Here is a 10900-nt window from a genome sequence, read left to right as displayed (position 1 = left end):
AGTGTGTCTGAGAAAGGGAGTCAAATGATATTTTGCTTCTTTAATCACAGCCCCCCCCCCCCTGTTTAAAATGGTAATAAACAGTATGGTGAAATTCAGTGAAAGCGTTTCAATACTGAATCAAAATTGACACAATTTTTCTCCTACAACTGGGCATTTATCTGACTTTATTGTTTTGGCTGACTCACTGTTGTTCAGTTAATCCACTTCCCACTTTGATCTACAGTAGTGATGACCATTTTAATTACCGGAATACAACATTTCCAATACAGTGTAGGTGTGTTAGTTTAAAAGTATAATGTTGTTTTATTCCCCCTATTGGCTATTGTGATGGCCCCTACTTGTGAATTTGGCATATAACCTGGGCCGTAGCCAGGAGAAGGGACTGCAGCTGCTGTCTCATAGCAGCTCTCTCTTAGCGGAAGTTGAAGTTGTCACATACCTACGTAGGAAATGTTAGTCTTGAAGGCCTACTGCAACAAATACCATCCTGCTTTCTGGTGGATGGAGGCGGGGGGTGTTGTAATGGTTCATTTAAATCGGGCACACGTTATAGCCCTTACAAAACAAGTACTATAGTATTCAATATAAAAATATTCCGCGAAAAAAGGCACTTTACAGAGCGTTTAAAAGGGACCAAAAACAAAGTACACAGAACTTGGAACTGCAAACACAAGTCAAAAAGGAAGTTAGAAAGGCCAAGAGAGAGATAGAAATCAATATTGCTAAGGGGGCTAAAACCAATTCCAAAATGTTTTTCCAATATTATAACAGCAAGAGAACATTCAAAGAGGAGGTTAAATGTCTAAGAGACACAAATGGCAAAATCATAGACGAAGAAAAAAATAGCAAATATATTAAATTATTACTTTTCACAGGTTTTTACAAAGGAGGACACGGACAACATGCCCCACATGTCGACCTGTTCCTATCCAATTTTAAATAACTTTAGCATAACAGAGGCAGAAGTGTTAAAGGGACTAGGAGCTCTTAAAATAAACAAAAACCCTGGGCCGGATGAGATCCTCCCAATAGTACTCAAAGAAATGAGAGAAGTTATTTACAAACCGCTAACCAAGATCATGCAACAGTCTCTTGACACAGGGGTTGTACCGACAGACTGGAAAATAGCAAACGTAATACCGATCCACAAAAAGGGAGACAAAACTGAACCAGGTAACTACAGACCAATAAGCCTGACTTCTATTATATGTAAACTTCAAAATGGAAAATTACCTATATGGTAACAATATCCTGGGAGACCGTCAGCATGGTTTTAGGAAAGAGAGATCGTGTCTAACTAACCTGCTTGACTTTTTTGAGGATGCAACATTGAAAATGGATAATTGCAAAGCATACGACATAGTTTATTTAGATTTCCAGAAAGCTTTTGACAAAGTCCCGCATAAAAGATTAATTCTCAAACTGAACACAGTAGGGATTCAAGGAAATGCATGCACATGGATTAGGGAGTGGTTAACATGTAGAAAACAGAAAGTACTGATTAGAGGAGAAACCTCAAAATGGAGCGAGGTAACCAGTGGTGTACCACAGGGATCAGTATTAGGTCCTCTGCTATTCCTAATCTACATTAATGATTTAGATTCTGGTATAGAAAGCAAACTCGTTAAATTTGCAGACGACACAAAAATAGGAGGAGTGGCAAACACTGTTGCAGCAGCAAAGGTCATTCAAAATGATCTAGACAGCATTCAGAACTGGGCAGACACGTGGCAAATTAAATGTAATGAGAAAAGTGTAAAGTATTGCATGCAGGCAATAAAAATGTGCATTATAAATATCATATGGGAGATACTGAAATTGAAGAAGGGAACTATGAAAAAGACCTAGGAGTTTATGTTGACTCAGAAATGTCTTCATCTAGACAATGTGGGGAAGCTATAAAAAAGGCCAACAAGATGCTCGGATATATTGTGAGAAGTGTTGAATTTAAATCAAGGGAAGTAATGTTAAAACTTCACAATGCATTAGTAAGACCTCACCTAGAATATTGTGTTCAGTTCTGGTCACCTCATTACAAAAACTATATTGCTGCTCTAGAAAGACTGCAAAGAAGAGCAACCAGAATTATCTCGGTTTTAAAAGGCATGTCGTATGCAGACACGCTAAAAGAATTGAATCTATTCAGTCTTGAACAAGGAAGATTACGCGGCGATCTGATTCAAGCATTCAAAATCCTAAAAGGTATAGACAATGTCAACCCAGGGGACTTCTTTGACCTGAAAAAAGAAACCAGGGGTCACAAATGGAGATTAGATAAAGGGGCATTCAGAACAGAACATAGGAGGCACTTTTTTACAAAGAGAATTGTGAGGGCCTGGAACCAACTCCCCAGTAATGTTGTTGAAGCTGACACCCTGGGATCCTTCAAGAAGCTGCTCGATGAGATTCTGGGATCAATAAGCTACTAACAACCAAACGAGCAAGATGGGCTGAATGGCCTCCTCTCGTTTGTAAACTTTCTTATGTTCTATAAAAAATATACTATAGGACTAAAGTAAAATGAGAATACTATAGTAATAAAGTACTCTAATACTGTACTATTGTATTGTACTACAATTACTATTACTGAGCTACAATTCAATTACTTTTGTACTGTGCAATACAATATGTGTTAATGAAAAAAAAAATATTTTGCCCCCTTTGTTGTTAATCACAATTTGTATCATTCTGTGAACTACTCTAGAGCCACCAAGAGAATCAACCATGCAGGTCAGTTAGAGAATGGGAGATGTGTTTTAATAATGTCCTTGGTCAAGGTAAATCTTGACTGTAAATTATTATTATTTATTTCTTAGCAGACGCCCTTATCCAGGGCGACTTATAATTGTTACAAGATATCACATTATTTTTACATACATATACATTGTTTTTTACACATTATTTTTACTTACAATTACCCATTTATACAGTTGGGTTTTTACTGGAGCAATCTAGGTAAAGTACCTTGCTAAGGGTACAGCAGCAGTGTCCCCCACCTGGGATTGAACCCACGACCCTCCGGTCAGAAGTCCAGAGTCCTAACCACTACTCCACACTGCTGCCCGCATGCAATTCCAGCAGCAATGGTGCACGTGTTTCACTTCCATAAGAAACATTTCTGTTTATTCTGTTTAGCCATATTTTTGTTGCTTGAGACACCATGAGCCAGATTGCAGCAGGGATGAAGAAACATTTGTTCTAATCAACATCTGGGCCGACGTTTCAATCCACAGAAGCTTGGATGGAAGCGTCAGTAACAAGCTGCTTCCAGGACATTGATACACGGATTGTATACTTGCGTCTGTCACCCAGGTCAGCCCTGCTTTATCAAAAGCTATGTGAAATCGCATAGCCGACCCACATGACACCGGGTCCTGACCTGGGTAGGTTTCGACCAGGGTAAAGCATTCCTGTGTGAAAAGGGCTTAGGTTTCAGGCCGTTGCATGGCACACCAGGGGAGACTTGGTGTTTGATGCAGAAAAGTTGCCTCAAACTGGGTCTCCTGGAACCAGGTTTCAAGCCACTGTTCCTGAAAAAGTGGCTTTGTGTTTCCTCAGCTTTAGCAATCAAGTGGGCGTGCACAAATCTCAGGTACCATAGAGATTATTGGCAGATTGATAGGCTAAACATCTCTCCAGTCATGTAAAGGCCTTCTGTATATTATATTCATGTATTATATCAATGTATTTTAACATATTAATTAACAGGACGGTGAGGCCTATGGGAACTACTTGTTTAAACGTTATCGTTAAGGAACTTTCCTGTGCAGTAATTATAAGACTAACTCATTTTACACTGTACTTTGTCTCTAGCCCACAAGACCTGGGGTCAGGAAAACACGTCTGATTAACATTTCTGAGGAGAGATGCGTAAAATAATTTCCATGGTCAAATTGCATATATAAGCCTAAATAAAACATTAAAAGTAATTTAATGTAGTTATACAAAATGAAGATGAGCTGTTTTGTTAAACATCCAAACCTTTACATACACTTTATTGTGCTACCCTCTTGTGGTACAGAAACAGTATTGCAAGTTGATCACAAAACCTCTTGAAGCAAATTAAACAGAAAGCAGGTAAAGAAAAAAAAAATACTAAAATGTCTTCAATGGAAGAAATGCATACATCAGTTTCAATATTAAAGGGCATTTGAACCAACCCTGAAAATGTGAACTTGTGTTAGAAATGTGAGGTTTTGTTAGCATGAATATTTGTTGCATATGTGGTGCTCAGCCATTTAACAGCAACACATCTACAAAAGACAGCTGCCTATAGTAACTGTGCAGATGTAGGCCCTTGGACTGTCATAGGTGCCCCATCATATCAATCCAAATAACAATACAAATATATTTTGGACAGTCATTTCTTAATGGGGTATGTGTTAATACAATCAAAATAAAATTTTAAAATGAACGTACACTGCAATGCCTTGATCATTAAAAAAAAAAAAAAATCTTAAAGATCTTAACCAAAAAAATACATAAAATAAAATAGGACATGGTTATAAATGTGAGCTGACATAACCACTAAACAAATGCCTCTATATTTTCCGAATGGTCTCTTTGGTAGCACCTCCATACTAAGGAACACATTTTATCCAAGAACACCATCTGTGCATGTCCACATTGCACTTGGACACACTAGGCTCACAATTATATAATTATACAACTTTTGATTATTCTTTTGATAATTTATTCTAATGTTTAAAAACACAAAGCAGATTGGTTCTCTGAAAAATAAAGTAAAATAGCAAAAGTATAGGTTATTTTCAATATAAGTATTTAAGAAATGCTAGTGGAAGTGAATTAAATACTGAGGCAGTCCTAAAAAGTAAACCTTAGTCACAACAAAAAACGGATTTTGACAACTCCTGAATTCAACTGTGCAATTTTATATTCAGCCCTCTTTAGAGCCAATATTGAAGTATATCATCATTTTAAAGCAGCTGAAGTCTTTAAAATCAATTTACATATGTATTACATATTAGTGTCTTCCTTTCATTGTGTTTAAAATCTTTTATTCAGGCTATAAGGTTTTTTTCAAGTACAAAGCTATCTAAAACAGTAATTTCCAATCATGGTCCTGGAGAGCTATTCTACTCCAGGTTTACCAGGTAAAATTAGATAATTAACTGATTCAGGGTCTGGATGGAGGTTTAATTGGTTCAATTAAACAATTTAGAACATGGTTGGAACAAAGATCAGGAGTGGAACGGCCATCCCTGATCTACAAGAATAAACATCTTCTTACTGGTACTTACACTCCCTGCACTGTAGGTAGGTCACATCGTCTTATTGCAGTTAGACCATTTGATGAACATCCCAGGACGTGATTAGACACGTGTACCAGGAAACTATAACATTGTGTTGGAAATATCTGTATTTTCTGAACTAAAGTATTAAACAAGCAAATAACTAAAAGATCTTCGGCACAAGAAAAGGTGTGTAGTGATAATTCATGATGTTGCTAGTACTAATAAGAGATAAGAATTTGGTTGGTGTGGCTTGGTGTGGACTGGAAGGGGCTATCTGTACCCTATAAACCCAAACTACAAAGCCTTTAACAAAATAAAAAGTGGACCTTCTTGTTATTTTGGGTTTTCCCCAGAACAAATCTGCCAGCACCATGTTTTTATGAGTCCTTAAAAAGCGTTTGAAGCAATGCTTAAACATTTTCCAGTGGCGTGTTCAACAGATCAAAGTCAATCTTCACAACTAGACTAACAGAAACTTGGACTCATTTTAAATAAACGTCCTAATCTTGACTTGTAATTTATCTTTCTGATAAATCTGTCTGTGACAGTGGATTAGCTACTGGCTCCAGATTCTCATACGGAAGCCAAGTTATTATTAGACAGGTCATATAGTGGCACAGATTAGAAACCGGTCCTGATATAGTTAAAACGGCGAATAGACAAAACTGTGATCATTGCCAAAGTATACTAACTCTGTAATGTATATTTAACGGGGTGAGAACAGAGTTTTGGTTTTAAACACGCTTTAAATGATATGCTTAGTAAGGCATACATATACTCATTTAAAACTGCATTTCAAGCAACATCGTGAGGCAAAATTCTGGTCAGTGGTAAAAATAAAGCCTGTTACAGTAGTTTCCTGGGATTTTCTGTTTCTGCATAGATTTTTCTGTTATGAACAATACACATTTAAATTCCTTTATCTATCAATTTTTGAATATCTAAAATGAAAAATACATGGCTAAACATATACAAGTGTCTGTCAACTTTATATGGACCTCTACCTAATAATGGTTTGGGCTACCATTTGCCCTGATCACTTGAGCCTTGACGCAACATGGCATAGACTCTACAAGGTGCTGGAAGGTGTCTCAGAAGATCTATTCAATGATTAATATGTCATGAAATTGGTGCAGAGAGGTAGGTGGAGGATCAGCGGTAATGGTGGATGGGTGCATTATTGTCTATAAAGTAGCTATTGCCTTGATTTGTACTGATGCTTAAGTGGTCATTGGCAGATTTATAGTTATGCAGGAATCACATGTCACATCACATGATCAACACGTTTTGCATCTAATTCAGTGCGATGTAGCACCCAATTCGGAAGATTTAAAAAAAATAATTGTGTTAAAATTACATTTTCATGGGATGTGGTCGTTTATTGTAAACTAAGTTAATAAATAGCAGATACAAATATAGTGGGGTTAAGTTAAGGAAGATCAAAGAAAACAAAATATGACTATGAATTGAGAAAAGCCAGTATGAATCAAACACAATCAACAGGGAAAAGCAAAGCAATTCATCTTTACTTCAGCAGAAACCACTGGGTTAGAACTGGAAAGCAATCTACAGCACCGCAAATCAAACTGGAGAAATGCTTCTTTTATGTGAACATGTTAAAGAGTACACATGCATCACATTTTACCGCTTTATGACAGCCTAGCATTAGTTCAGGATTAATCTTGAACTGTTGGTCTTTCTGCTAGTTTGTGGCCATTGCTTTTCCAGTACTTTTGGTATTAATCAGTGAATCTCAAATGGTACAACTGGAATGAAAGTTGTAATTTTTATGAAGTTTGGCATCTGTCACAGAAAAGGGAACTAATAATGCCTTCAGATACGCTGAACCAATAGCTTTGCTCTGCAGGAAAATGATTTATTATTATAGTTGTTTAAAAGTGTTGACAAACACATACAACAGGTGCTATGTCAATTTGCTTCAATAATAAATGTTCTGCGTGTATTTTAAAAGTAGCTGTACACAGTTTTTTTTCTGCCCACAAATTCCCATATATATATATATATATATATATATATATATATATATATATATATATATATATATATATATACAGCTCTGGAAAAAATTAAGAGACCGCTGCAAAATTATCAGTTTCTCTGGTTTTACTATTTATAGGTATGTGTTTGGGTAAAATGAACATTTTTGTTTTATTCTATAAACTACTTACAACATTTCTCCCCAATTCCAAATAAAAATATTGTCATTTAGAGCATTTATTTGCAGAAAATGACAACTGGTCAAAATAACAAAAAAGATGCAGTGTTGTCAGACCTCGAATAATGCAAAGAAAATAAGTTCATATTCATTTTTAAACAACACAATACTAATGTTTTAACTTAGGAAGAGTTCAGAAATCAATATTTGGTGGAATAACCCTGATTTTCAAGCACAGCTTTCATGCGTCTTGGCATGCTCTCCACCAGTCTTACACATTGATGTTGGGTGACTTTATGCCACTCCTGGCGCAAAAATTCAAGCAGCTCGGCTTTGTTTGATGGCTTGTGACTATCCATCTTCCTCTTGATCACATTCCTGAGGTTTTCAATGGGGTTCAGTTCTGAAGATTGGGCTGGCCATGACAGGGTCTTGATCTGGTGGTCCTCCATCCACACCTTGATTGACCTGGCTGTGTGGCATTGAGCATTGTCCTGCTGGTAAAACCAATCCTCAGAGTTGGGGAACATTGTCAGAGCAGAAGGAAGCAAGTTTTCTTCCAGGACAACCTTGTACTTGATTCATGTGTCCTTCACAAAGACAAATCTGCCCGATTCCAGACTTGCTGAAGCACCCCCAGATGAGTCCAGTTTTCAGCTTTGCCCAACACCTGGTCGTCTAATGGTTAGACGGACACCTGGAGAGGCCTACAAGCCACAGTGTCTCGCACCCACTGTGAAATGTGGTGGAGGATCGGTGATGATCTGGGGGTGCTTCAGCAAGGCTGGAATCGGGCAGCTTTGGCATGAATCAAGCCAAGTACAAGGTTGTCCTGGAAGAAAACTTGCTTCCTTCTGCTCTGACAATGTTCCCCAACGGTTTTTTCCAGCAGGACAATGCTCCATGCCACACAGCCAGGTCAATCAAGGTGTGGATGGAGGACCACCAGATCAAGACCCTGTCATGGCCAGCCCAATCTCCAGTCCAGCATATGCCTTCTGCCAATATAATTCACTTTAATTTTTCTGAAAAAAACATGCAAAGAACCATTTGCATATATGCACTTGTTTTAGAGGAATGGGCAGTTTTAGTTGACCTGCTTCTATAGTTTACATTTGTATTAATTTCAAATTTGACATGGACTACATAGCTCTTGGTACACATTGGACACACTGAAACCACTGCACTGAGGGATGGGCCGGATGCATAGGCACCCACTGTTATGCCCTTGGGAAGTTGCTGAGATCCTTCTGCTTTCTCAATATTGCTGATGAATAGTTGCACATAAATCTGTATAAATTACAATATATTGCATTAACATTGTTTATTTTTAACACAATAGTTTTAATCATGTGTGGGAATTTTCTAATTTGACTTATTCCCTGTTTTTGTTTTTTTGGCCAGTCAGTGTATACAATAGTGCTTAATCACAGTGTCACTGATTAACTAACAAAGCAATAGTTAGTATTGAACAAAACCAAAGCTTTTAAATTGTCTTGCCTCTTCATTATCAAAAGTATCAGTTGCCCTCTGTTGTGCTTGTTTATTATTATTATTATTATTATTATTATTATTATTATTATTATTATTATTATTATTATTATTATTATTATTATTATTATTATTATTATTAATGTTGCTATAACTACGGATGTGTAACACTGTGGATTTCAAAGGTTTAAGTCTCTAATTCACCACAGCTAGGCCATTGGAAAAATACACCCCTACTGCACAAGAAGTGAAAAGGCATCAGAAACATTTTTATTCCACTGTACTGTGTTGTAATGTAAATAAAAAAGAGTAAGAATCAAAAATATAGTCAGCACAAGAAAAGTAAGAAGTACATAGGCTGTTATAACTTATTTAAGTAATTTAAAGTAATAAAAAAAGTCAACAATATAGCTACTACTTACCTCTTCCTACCTATATTTCATTTCAATGGGCCATTTAGCAAATCGTAGGTGTGCTCCCTATAGAGATGATACAATGAATATCAAAAGTTTCGTCCGACAGTCTTAAACTCGCTGGCTCCATCTGTTTGAACCCAACTCTTATCCTGAACATTGTTTCCATCAAAAAATCAAAACTTTTCTGATGTTTTCCAACAGGTGGAATGGGTGAAATTTGCATAAAGGTACTGGAATAAGTATTCAGTATTAAAATGCGATACCTATATGTTAAGCAAGTACATCAGGACAAAGAGAAAAAAAAGTAAGTAGAGAGCTACATTATCCCTTTCACTTTGACTTCGAGATCCTATATTAGAAGGTTACCATTCCTCAGACAAGTCGTAAATACTAGTTGGAGGTGGGCAGGAGCATGGCAGACACTTGTAAATTATTCATACTTGATTGTTACTGGTTGAAATGATGGACCAGGGGACTTATACCTGAACCTATGCTTTGTTTTACATTATTGTACTTAAGTCTACATTGGTACCCAACGTGCTCTATGCCAATGACATAAAATGCTTTTTCTAAATTACACAGTGGTATACTGCGTGCAATACTCCTACTGGCTTGGGTTTGGTGGTTTTCATCTATTTTTACATAATTATAGCTGATGATATTGGTTTTAGTCATCAACTGGTGCAACTTCCAAAAGCAGCACTTTTAGATTTGACTTCTGTATTAATCCTTTTAAATCCTTTTAAGATAAATGTTTCCTAACTAGGTGTCATTGTCCATCCATCAACAGTCCAAAGCACCTTTGACCATTGTTCTATAGTTCAATTTCTGTGTTCTTGTGCATATTGTAGCCTTTTAGTCTTGATCCCCTTTCTTAACAGAGGTATTCTTACTGCAACATATCCTTTAAGTCCTGATTTCAAGAGTGACCTTCGTACTGTTGATTTTGATGGACAACGACGCCTGTGCTTTCTGCCAGTTCTGTTGTCAATTCAATGCTTGTCTTCTTTCTATTCCTTAAGGATATTATCTTCAAGTATTGCTCACCCTTGTTAGACAGCTTTTGGGGTCTTCCAGTCCCGGGTTTGTCAATTACAGATTATGTTTCTCTGTACTTGTTGATTATGCTTCGGATACCACACCTTGAAAATTGAGTGATGCAAGCTATTTCACTCAATGTTTTTCCTTCTTTATGCAAGTCAAGGTTGTTATAATAGTAGAAAACACTAGTGGAGGCTTTGAGTAAATTGTTGATGCTCATAGGCTGGGTTTACATGCACCTGAAAATCGACTCTACAGTCATGACTGTGTGACGTTGTCATGCAAACTGTAAAAACAAAAGTGGTTTTTAATCAAAGACGAAAGTAACATATAATTTCTTTTGCGTGTGTGTCACTCGCAGCACAGAATCCAGGTTGAGCTGCTGCAGCCTGCAGCTTTGCAGTTTTCTGATCGAAATGTTTCTGTTGAAGCGCTGTGGCTAGCTGATATTTTTCCCAGTGTATTTCTTGTACAAAATGAAGGAACTGATGGCTGCCAGGTCCAGTAGAGATAACAAC

The sequence above is a fragment of the Acipenser ruthenus genome, chromosome 3 (genome assembly GCF_902713425.1).
Source record: "Acipenser ruthenus chromosome 3, fAciRut3.2 maternal haplotype, whole genome shotgun sequence".
NCBI lineage: Eukaryota > Metazoa > Chordata > Actinopteri > Acipenseriformes > Acipenseridae > Acipenser > Acipenser ruthenus.
The sequence above is the reverse complement of the archived record's forward strand: the minus strand, read 5'-3'. Positions refer to the sequence as shown.